Source organism: Populus euphratica, unplaced genomic scaffold (genome assembly GCF_000495115.2).
Source record: "Populus euphratica unplaced genomic scaffold, PopEup_1.0 scaffold209.1, whole genome shotgun sequence".
NCBI classification, from domain to species: Eukaryota; Viridiplantae; Streptophyta; class Magnoliopsida; order Malpighiales; family Salicaceae; genus Populus; species Populus euphratica.
The window spans coordinates 214,777-227,276 of NW_011500034.1; positions in this window are offsets into that span (position 1 = coordinate 214,777).

Sequence of the window (12,500 nt, forward strand, 5' to 3'; positions counted from 1 at the left end):
TTGAGTCAGTTAAGAATTTATTTTCATAATTTAAAAAAAAAATAACTGCTATAGTATTCACATATGATTTTTTCTGTTATGATTTTTTTAAAAAATTATCTCTATAGATTTTGTTATTTTTAATATTAATCTAGTTAAGAATTACAACTATAGATCAACATAAAACACTACATATTGTTACAGTGTTTTCCTACATGATTTTTTTATTATGATTTTTAATAAAAAAAATTTTATTAATCTTATTTTTTTATATTAAACTGGTTAAAAATTTAATTTTATATTTTTTTAAAAAATATATTATAAATTACAATAATTTTTTCCTATATAATTTCTTTATAATAAATATATGATAAATACAGGCCTCCTATAAACCCACGCGGCAAGAAGAAGAAGAAACTACTGTTGATTAGTGTTACAACGCGCAATGATTACCAAGAGAGTGTATGGTAATTTCACGGGGAGACTTGGTTTGTTTTTTTTTTTTCAATAAAACAAGTTAATGGATCCAGTGAAGGTGAGCTAGGAGAGGAGAGGCAATTGCTCGGTGCCTTCGATGCCTTGCGCTGTTGCGTAGCAATTCAAGAGTCACAAAGCCACCGATAATTTATGTTCTTTGAGAAGAGATAAGGTTGAAATTAATATCATGTGATGGAGTTGCGTCTTAATATGTTTATTCAAGGCATAATTATTTACTCTTGGTTTTATTTTGTGCTTGTTGACTTTGCTTCTATGACATTGATGAATCATTACTTGGTGTTATTCTTATCTCGGTGAATAATAAAATTGTTTAATATATAACTTCATTATATTGAAAATATTTTAAAAAATATCATGTTTCTCCTTGTAATTTTATTGTGTATTAATTATTTTTATGTATTATTTATAAATCAATACAGGATAAATAACCAACTACTAGGTATTGTCCTGGGATGTTTCCTTATGAATAATGGAAGTGATTAATATGTCACTCTTTATTTTTTAATAATAAAATATAAATAAATAATTCATTTGATGCTTGCATTTGATTTCTTTTTCTTTTTCATGTTGTAATATGTGAATTTATTTCTCGGTGAGACATCCTATTAACTATTATTATTTTTTTAGGTTCAACACTCCGTTCTAGAAGCAAAGAATGAGCTTTCTTATTAAGTTCAAATACCAATTATTGTCCTAAATATCAATAGCTTTTTTATTTTTAATAACAAATAAATATGTATATACGCGCATGCATATATATATATATATATATATATATATATAAATTTAGAAAAACATTTAACATTTAAGTACAATAAAAACTTTTATTATTAAAAACAACACACAAAACAATTTATACTAGATATTATATTTTAGAATAATTTTTATTTTTTCATTTATCATAATCAATCATTTACTTATAACATCTGAAATATTAATTAGGAATTTTTACTTTTTTTTCCTTATTTTTACCTTTATCAGTCATAATAAACTCATTGAGATATCCCTAGCAACATGAAATATGTACATTTATATCATCCAAAGAGAAATTTAATCTTTAATCAACGTTACTTACCATCAAAATAGAATAAAACAACTCTGCTAGTCAAGATATCACATGCTTCAACTAATATATAAATACTATGAAAATCTTTTTTGATAGCTATAATATTTTATGCATTTTTATATTCCTTCTAGCAATGGAGTGGAGAACCCCCCAAAAATGATTACAACATACAAGTTTGACTCGTTAAAAGACTGCAAATGGAGAGGGTGGTGGCGAAGACGTGTGGATGCACACAAACTTTACTTCTCATACAATGCAACCCTCGCACGATTTCAAAGGCAGGCGGAGACATTATTTTCCTTTCATTTTTGTTAATTTAAGAATAAGATAATAATATTGAGGAGTGACTGCACTTGTAATACGTACGAGGAGGATTGTAGTAAAACAAGAACAAGAATAGAAGTGAAAACTAATGAATAATTATTAGCTTACTAACGCAAAATTCATAATTTATTTTAATTTGTTTTTATTAAAATTTATTTTTTAAAATTATTTTAATGATATATTAATGTTAACGATAATTATTTTAAAATAAAAAATATTATTTTAATAATCACCATCACACCAATCCCATTTAAGAACTTAATCCACGATTCAAAAATATACTAACGAGTGAAGCCATTAATTTCACGCTATTTATTTTGTCGAAGTAAAAGATAAAGAACCAGTCAGTTCATTGGTTATCTAACATTGATTGAAAATAACGTGTCTTGGGAGGAATAGGCAATATATAATAGCATTTGTTCAACCTCTTCTATCTAAACTTGTCTGCCAATTCATCCGAACCGTCTGGATCTTCTTATCGGATAAATAAATAATTCAGTTAGGGTTTGATATTGCTGCACGTAAAACTGTATTTCTAAAAATATTTGATTTTTATGTTTTTATTTACTTTGACAAGATAATGTTAAAAAATAAATTTTAAAAAATAAAAAATATTATTCTGATATATTTCTAATAAAAAATATTTTAAAAAATAATTTTTATTGTATTTTCAAACATACACTTAATATACACACACACTAAGATGTGAGTATAACATATTTAATATATTTCAATTATATTATTTAGATATTTTTAAATGGTTTTAATATATATCATATTAACCTAAATAACCTTTGAAAAACATTTTACATTGCAGTACAAATACAATAATAATCATTATCAAATGCATTACTAATAACGCGTTGGGATAAATAATAATGGTTTGTATGTTTTTGAGTTCTAAAAATAATTTTTTATTTTAAATAATTTTTTTAGTGTTTTTAAATCTTTTTAATGTACTAAAGTAATAAATAAATTTTAAAAATTAAATAAAAATATTTTTAACATAATTCATCACGTGTGCGGCATTGACATTAACAAATTTCTTTTCTTTATTTCTTGTATGCAATCATTTGACATGCAATACTTAGCATGAAAGAAAAAAAATCCGTGACGACAGCAAGAAACGCTAACAATAAGATCACGTTTCTTGAGGAATTAGTCTCCTTGTTTTCCAATGCAATCAAAATGGGATTCAAATTCAACCACAGGAAGGAAAATGATAATAACCTGTTGTTGAATCAGTTTTCACGCGTCAAATCAGACTGCATTCTAATTGAGTTTTCGACCAACCATTTGAGTTCATACTGCTGCATTTATGGAAACATAATAATCGGTGATGTTGCATGATTGCATATGAAAAACTGAACAACTCTCCACCGGAAAGAAGTAAAAAAAAGAAACCTAACAGAGACAGAGGTCGAGCCGCCGAGGAAACTCCCGCGGGAAATATGTTCTATATACCCTCTCAGTTTAATATGCAATGACGATACAACCCGATGACAAAACCTTGAAATGCAGCGTAAAACGAAACCCTAAAAGGAGATAGAATGACAGAACTGTCAAGAAACCCAGGCGAACAAAAACAACAGGAATGAAAGGTGGACAGAGATAAAATGTAATCTAGCTTCATTGAAACTGGTGGATTACAAAACAAAGACAAACATGCCAACCAGAAGGGATTCAAGAACAGGAATGTCATATCCCAGCAAAAATTGCAGCTCTCGATCCCAAATGACAGGGAATGAACAAGACCCTGCCAAGCTGGTTGTGCATTTAATGCACCGTGATGGCAATAGGCCAAGTGAGAAAACCAGCAGCCCCACCGAAACCAAGGGGCATCCTCTGCCACAGTTGAGCCAGCATGAAGAACCTGACACCCAAAAGACAGAACATGGCTCTCCATCTCATAGGTGCGGCCCACCCATAAAAGAAGAAAGAATAGCAAGCCAGAAAGCCAGCTCAATTGACGCCAACAGTTGAACTTTATTTGGTTGGGTAACCCATGTTGCTTTAATTTGCGGATAATGGCGGGGTATTTTTTTAAATTAAAATTGATTTTGTCATTATTTATTTTTTATATTTTATATTATATAATTACAAAAATTAGTTTTTGAAAAAAAAATTTTAGAAAGTTTATGGAGTTATTCATGGATTTTGTGGATTTAACTTTTTTTTTCAATTTTATTGTTTAATATTTAGTTAATTGAGAATTGAGTTTTATAAAAAAAAAAATCATATTCTATAAAATTATTGTCTTCTAAAAACATATTCCGATATTGGGTTGGTGCTCAATCTTTTATTTTTATTGTTATACAGGTAAATAAAAAAATAATTTTTTAAAAAAATAAGTTATTAATCATGTTAGAATCCATGACTCCTTGTTTATGGGTTTGACATGTTGACCTAAGTTACTTGATTCACAAGTTTGATAGATTTATTGACTGATGCAATATTTTTTTTAGTTTTTGGTCCTTTAATTTCTTTAATTTTTTTTTTATTTTATCCTTTAATATTGGATTATATGAGAAATAAACTTCTTTTTTTTTTTCTGCTTTCTTAACATATACCACGGTCTCAAATAAATATTTATTTTAGTGTTGATGCTAGATTTTTTGAGCATCAGTTTTTTATTATATAATTAAATAAAAATATTTTATAAAAATAAAAAAATTATCAAACCCAATAAAATTCATAACTTAGGTTAAGAGATGACCAAGGTTAGTTCAATTTGGTGTTATCTCAATATTTTAATATTGAAGTTTTTTTAGATACTAAGCCATGTGTTTAATTGTCATGTATTTGAACCGGTGAAATCATCCAATTCATATCAGATTAGCTTTCACATTGTTTAAATGAAGACTCATGTTAGGCATGAGGTCGGATCGGAAGGTTTTAAGATTAATTTGTTTTATTAGGTTTAATGAAATTGCTAAAGAATTTTCCACACTCTTAACATTCTTTTTTACATTTAAAATTTTTGATTTGGCATGCGGTGAAGCACAGACTAATAGGTAAATAAAAAATATTTTTTTTTAGATGCTAAGCCATGTGTTTAATTTTTTAGTTTTGTTGTTATATAGGTAAATAAAAAATAATTTTAAAGAAACAAGTTATTAATCCTGTTGGAATCCATGACTTCTTGTTCACAGGTTTGACATGTTGATGTAGGTTACCCAATTCACAAGTTTGATGGATTTACTAGTCGATCCAATATTTTTTTTTAGTTTTTGATCCTTTAATTTCTTTAATTTTTTTATTTTATTTTTTAATATTAGGTTATATAAGAAATAGACTTTTTTTTTTGTTTTCTTTAAGGTATATCACGATCTCAAATAAACATTTATTTTAGTGTTGATGTTAGATTTTTCGAGCATTTATTTTTTATTATATAACTAAATAAAAATATTTTATAGAAATAAAAAAAGTTATTAAATCCAGTAAAATTCATAACCTAGGTCAAGGGATGACTGAGGTTGATTCAGTTTAGTTTCATCTTAATATTTTAATCTTGGAGGATTTTTAGATGCTAAGCCATGTTTTTAATTTTCATTTAAATTGCATTTGAATTGGTGAAATCATTCAATTCATACCGGATAAGCTTCAATATGATTTAAATAAAAACTCGAGTTAGGCATGAGGTCGAATTGAGAGGTTTTAAGATTAAATTGTTTGGTTGGGTTTAATGAAATTGCCAAAGAATTCTCCACACTCTCGACATTCTTTTTCACATTTAAAAAAATTTGATCTGGTATGCAGCGAAACACAAACTAATAGACTAGTACAAAAAACTATAATGCATGGGGAATTTTATGTAGCAGAAAACATTATGCTCCCTCTCATATTTTACTGTGGATTAGAATAGTATATTTATTTTTTAAAATTTTGGTTATCAAATTTTTTTAATTAATTGCATCATTTTGTAACCAAATTAATGGACAACTTCTTATGATTTGTTATAGAAAGGAATAATTAAAAGATGGGGGATCAAAGTGTAAAATGTGAAAAAATTTCATGTCCTCTCTGAAATTTGCGTGAAAAAAAAATCTTTTTAGTCCACTTATCCCCCCTGCTTCACATTCCATATGAATCTTGGATTTTTTGCTTTGGTTTAAAACTTTTTTTTTTTTTTCAATTCTTAAGTTTAAGAAAAATGGAGAGAAAATCGTCTATTTGGTACAGGTTCTTTCCTAGAAGTCGAACATTTTGACATGCAATGAGATCTAACACTTGCCCTAATCTGTGAAGCGAATGGTTAGTGGGTTTGGCTTAAATCGCGGTGGTTTTGACTTGGTGTGTATGTACATACATATGAACGTGGAATTAAGAAAGAGGGAAATGGAGAAATTCTCAAAGAAAAGTACTTTCCAAGTGATTATAATCATCTTATACGCTGGAAGCTGTAACTGTCCGACCTTGGATTCTTCCAATCACCCTCTTTCGTCTCTCTCCTTTCTCTCCCTCACCTATCTCATGCTTTTCTTAACTTTATGTAAAGAAGAATATTATGGGATCAGTAAAGTGAACTTGTGTTTATCTGAAGCTGCCTTTATCAACATGGATCAGTAACTGTTGCCATGTTTTGACCATTTGCCAAGCCTTTCTCGTTCTCTACCTGTCTATTTTGATGATCGTGGTTCACAACTTTGCATGGCTGTCCTGATGCTTGGCTAGCAAAATTCATAATCATGGAACGGAAGTGTATTCTGTAGGTGGTTGGTCACAGGCTGCTATCAAATATAGCTGTTGCTTTCACTCTGCTATTTCAATTTCATGGTGCCCAGTGCTCACTGCATGATTATTCTGTCACTCTCATCATCTTGACATGCCATTAACAAATCATTGTTGATTGTGTGATAAAATCTTTGCCTATAAAGTCATAATCCCTTAAGTTTACTGGTTGTAGAAGGACTTGATTTCTTAAGATCGACCAGCTTGCTGTTTATACGCTAGGTTATTTGTATTGCATCTGGTTCTTCACTGGGCTAATGCTGTTTCATTCCCTTTTTCTGAACTTCCTGGCCGAAGGTCCCTTCATGGGTGAAAAGAAGGGACCCGTTATGTTATTTGTTAAGTTTGTATTAGTTTGAGGACCCGCGCTGCTCTGGGACCCGTTATGTTATTTGTTAAGTTCGTATTAGTTTGAGGACCCGCGCTGCTCTGGGCCAGTAAAAAAGTTTGATTTTTTCAATAAATCCAGTTAAAATTGAAATAACTCAAAATTAATTTTGACAAATATTGATATATTCTAATAAAGTACAGAATTATACAGTAAAAAAAATAATTTTCAATAAGATCAAAATAAATCTCAAACATACATATTAAATTGACAAATAAGTATTATAGGCTGTACATTTTCAAGCGGCTAATATCTAAATGTGTACCTTTCTCTCGTTCGAAAGATAACGTCTCTACTTTATTCTTAGCATTGACATCTTTCACACGCAACATTCCCATAATCAGCAGAGTTCAATCTCATAATGAAATTGCTCTGAGTCATCTACGTCAAGCCCTAACTCATGATAGAACTTGTAATAATCTTGAGGGTCCATCATGGCCTCTGTTGTCAATGGCGGCCTGATATAATTTATTCTGGATAGCATATCGAGCAATCTAGATCACTGGTGATCACGTTTATACTTTGTTTTCCTGTAGTTGCAGGAGCTTGCATTTGAGAGTGAAACAACTATCAAAATTATGCATAGTAACACAGATATGGTTAGGTAATTGAAGGTGATTGGCTCAAATCTAACCCAAGGGTAATGAAAGGGATGGCAAGGTTTCCTGATTTCTTAAGAGCTTCGATAAGGGCTGGCTGCTTACCCCCGACCTGTTTATTCAAAGTTGATTAACCAAAGAACTACTGTCTTTGAAAGGAGTTCTTGGGCTGATTGTTAAGGAACTGTGAAGATAGATTTAGGTTGGCAATTGCTTGGGGAATTGGTTGGTGTTGATATGAATGAATGGAAGTTGATGCTGCTGGCATGATCCTGTTGGCTGGATTTCCACAAGCTATTCCATTGTTTTCTAGGCTGGAAACAATCAATCTCCACATTATGCACCTCAGTATCTTTCTTCTTACCGCAAATCCTTTTTTTCTTTGACTTGTTCCTAACTTCATCCCGTTTTCATGGCCTGCTCAACATATCTGTGAAATGTTGTGTTGAGCTCAATGAAATAAACTCCTCAAAATGGCCCAGTTCCACAGCATGCTGATCTCCCTAGCTTGAGACCTTTATGATCCGAATTTTTTAATTAAATCAATTTCCATGTTCAAAAATCACCAACGAATCAGTGGGGGAAAATAAACAGAAAAAAAGGCCCTGGTGGACTAGGTCCTTGAAAACCTTTCCGGCAGATGGATTATCCTCTTCAGCATAAATCATTAATGTTAGATCTGCAATGGGCCTGGTCGGTTGCCAATCTATAACGCCTCCCTTGAATAAAATCATTATGCTTTGCTTAGTTTTTTGTCTAATGTCGTGAACTTTAATTGCGTGTTTATCATCATAATCCCTTTTTTTTTATCAAAATATTTTTTACTAAAAAACATATTAAAATAATATTTTTTTATTATCAAAATACTTTTTACTAAAAAACATATTTAAAAAAATTTATTTCTAATATTAATACATTAAAAAAACACTAAAAAAATTACTTCTAAGAAAGAAATTTTCAAAATCTTGATGAGCCGCGACACTAATAACAAAGAGAATGGGCCCACAAAATCATCTCCCCACAATAATTTGGGTTTGAGCCAGCAAATCCAGCATCAATGAAAAACTGAAATAGGGGGATTGAAGATGAGCGTAGATCGCAGTACATACCAAATCTGGAAGCATGATTGATTCTTTGTTCAAGAAAGCTCTTGAGGTCAAAGCGTGAATGTTTGAACCACATTAATTGCTTTTCCAGTTCACAAAGGAGCTTGGAAAGACCTTTTGTCGTGAAATGTTGCAAGCAATGCAGCTACCATTACTATCTGATCTGTCTGATAGCGGGCAGACAACCCAGTGGCAGCAAACTCATAAATGCAAATTTCCTGCCCCCTATCTTGTATATTTCCTGTCAGACCAGCAGACACATATAGATCCATATGGTCATACATAAAATTCAGAAAAAAAATGGACAAGAACAGAAGCATTGAATATGTACATATAATGCTAGCATGGTAGTAGGCAACAGCATGTTTCTTTGGATGCTCGGATGTTGCTTTGCTCCTTGTTGAAATGAGGAGTACAACACGGAAGGATGTCAAATATATTGAATTTTTCCGTGGCGAAGATTCGTAGCAAATTCTATGGTGAGATTGAGTCCTATGACAGGGCATTTGCTTTTGTTATACCTTACGTTTATTCATCAATGATTTGTTAGTATATGGGTGTGGTTATGTGTTGTGTGTGGTTCTATACCATGTGATGGTGGGACCACCACATTAATTTTCATGTGATGATTGTCTCTTGATATTGAAATTAATGTGGTTCGGGTACTATAGCAACAGAATTGAAAAATAGAAAAGAAAAGAAGAAAACCGAGAGAGAAAAAAAGAAAAGAGGCAGCAGAGTAGCTTGTGCTCTTTCTTCAATTTCCAGCTCGTTCACCGTTGGATCGGACTGAGATTTTGACAGCAGCTTCTAGACACGTTGTTCTTCATTCTGGACGGTTGGATTGAAGATTGGTGGTGTGGAAGCTAGCTGTTTTGATAGAAAATGGGACTGTCAGTATTGTGAGTTTTTCTCAAATAATTCTCCTTTAATCTTGTTGTAATCCGAGAATAAGTTGTTCTTGATGATATATATGTTGTATCCCTTAGTTGAATGTAAGAAAGAATGATTGTGAACCCATTATTTGTTGATAGTGGAAGTTTTTAGGTGGACTACGGTCCCGTGGTTTTTCCCGCATCGGGTTTTCCACGTTAAAATCTTGGTGTTGATTTTGTGATTATTTGCATTATTTTTCATCATTGTTTGATTCTGTTTTACTGCATAAAGAGGGAAAGAATTGGGACTTGTGAATTGTAATTGTATTCCGCTGAATTGATCCGGGTAAATTGGTGTCCGGTTGTTCCGAATTTTCCCAACAAAGTGGTATCAGAGCTTTGGTTGTGTAGATTGAATTTCTTGTGCAGTTAAAATGGAAAAGGAAGATTCGGGCATGATAAAGCTTACTTCCTCAAATTATTTTTTATGGAAAACAATGATGGAGGATCACTTATATTGCAATGATTTGGCTTTGCCGATTGAATGTAAAGGAATAAAGCCTGATGATATGGATGATGCAAAATGGAATGGACTAAATAGAAAGGCTACTGCTAATGTTAGAAAATGGGTATCTTCTAAGTCCATTAATCATATTTCTCAAGAACATGACTGCTATACAGTTTGGAAGATGTTGGAAGAAACATTTGCTAAGGAGAGTGCACAAAACAAGGTTTTTGTAATTAGAGACCTTGTGAATTTGAAGTATAGAGATGGTGAAGATGCTTCAGTGCATATAAATGTATTCCAAGGGTTCTTGAATCAGTTGTCATTGATGAATCTGGAGTTAGCTGATGAAATGCAAGCACTAATCCTACTGAGTTCATTGCCGGATAGTTGGGAGACTTTGGTGGTGTCACTTAGCAATTCTACTCCGAATGGGAAGATCACTTTGAAAACAGTGAAGGATTGTATCCTCAATGAAGAGAAGAGGAGGAAAGGCACAAGCACTTCTGAGTCTCATGCACTTGTTACAGAAAGTCGAGGGAGAAGTCCAAGCAGGTTCTCTCACAGCAAGCAAGATAGAGAATCCAGCAATAGAAAAGGCAAATGGAAGCCAAGAGGAAGATCTCAGTCAAGGAAGGGTTTTAAGTGCTATTATTGTGACAAGCCTGGGCATATGCAAAAGGATTGCAGAAAGTATAAAAGAGATAAAAAGGGTAAAGATGAAGACAAGAATGAAGAGAATGGTACAGCTGTAGTTGTATTTGATGGTAATGTTGTCATTGTTTGTGATGATGGTTGTGTTAATCTTGCATGTCAGGATACCACCTAGGTTGCAAATTCAGCAACTTCTTACCAAGTTACACCCCAACGTGATTTTTACACATCTTACACTGCTGGAGACTTTGGTCAAGTTAGAATAGGAAATCAAGGGATGGCTAGTGTTATGGGCATTAGAGACATTTGGTTGGAAACCAATACTGGGTACAAGTTGCTACTCAAAGATATTAGGCATGTCCCTGATATGCGCTTATACTTGATCTCTACAAGTACTCTTGATGAAGAAGGCTATCACAATTACTTTGGAGATGGTAAATGGAAGCTCTCCAGAAATTCCCTAATTGTTGCTAAAGGGAAGAAGATGGGTCTCTATATGTCACAAGCCAAGATGATCAAAGAGGAGGTGAATGCAATTGAAGATTGTTCTCTTAATCTATGGCATAAGCGGCTTGGACATTTGAGTGAGAAAGGCCTTGGCATCCTTGCCAAGAAGAACTACCTTTTATTAAAATGTGTGAACTTGAACATATGTACTCATTGTTTAGTTGGCAAACAACACAGAGTTGCGTTTCAAAGATCACCTTCACATAGAAGATCACATGTTCTTGATTTAGTTCATACTGATGTTTGCTCTATGATTGACAAGTCTCTTAAGGGTGCATTTTACTTTGTTAATTTTATTGATGATCACTCCAGGAAAATTCGGGTCACTTATCTGAAATCTAAAGATCAGGTGCTTGATGTCTTTAAGGATTTCCATGCCAGAGTTGAAAGAGAAACTGGTAGAAAGCTCAAATGTGTTCGAGCTGACAATGGTGGTGAATACAGGGGTCCTTTTGAGAAATACTGTAGGGAACATGGTATCAAGTTGGAGAAGACAGTTCCTAAGACTCCACAGCAGAATGGAGTGGCTGAGAGAATGTAATATGATATCAAGTTGGAGAAGATAGTTTCTAAGACTCCACAGCAGAATGGAGTGGCTGAGAGAATGAACAGAACCATTGTTGAAAGAATTAGATGTATGCTCTCTCATGCAAAGCTGCCTAAGTCTTTTTGGGGTGAGGCAATGAAGACTGCAGTTGCAATGATCAACCTTTCTCCATCAGTTCCTCTTGAATTTGATGTTCCAGATAGAGTTTGGAAAGGAAAAGATGTCTCTTATGCACACTTAAGAGTGTTTGGATGCAGGGCATTTGTACATGTTCCTAGAGATGAAAGGTCTAAGCTTGACAGCAAGACAAAGCAGTGCATTTTCTTGGGCTCTGAAGATGATGAGTTTGGCTATCGGTTATGGGATCCAAAGGAGAAGAAAATTGTGAGAAGTAGAGATGTTATCTTCTTTGAAGATCAAACCATTGAAGACTTTGAACAAAAGGAGAAAACAGAGTTCACTGTTTTTATTCCAACTAATTCAAATCCAAGACCTACTCCACAGTTACCTTTAATGCCTGCTAATCATGGGGGAGACTTGCAAAATGATGATGGTGGTGGTTCTCTTATTGAGCCATTAGTTGGTGATCCTGAAGCAACTAATGATGATGTTGATGTTATTCCTGAACAGGTTATGCAGGAAGCTTCAGATGAGCCACAATTGAGACAATTGAGAAGCTCAACTAGACATCGCCAACCTTCCACTAAATATTCTCCTCATG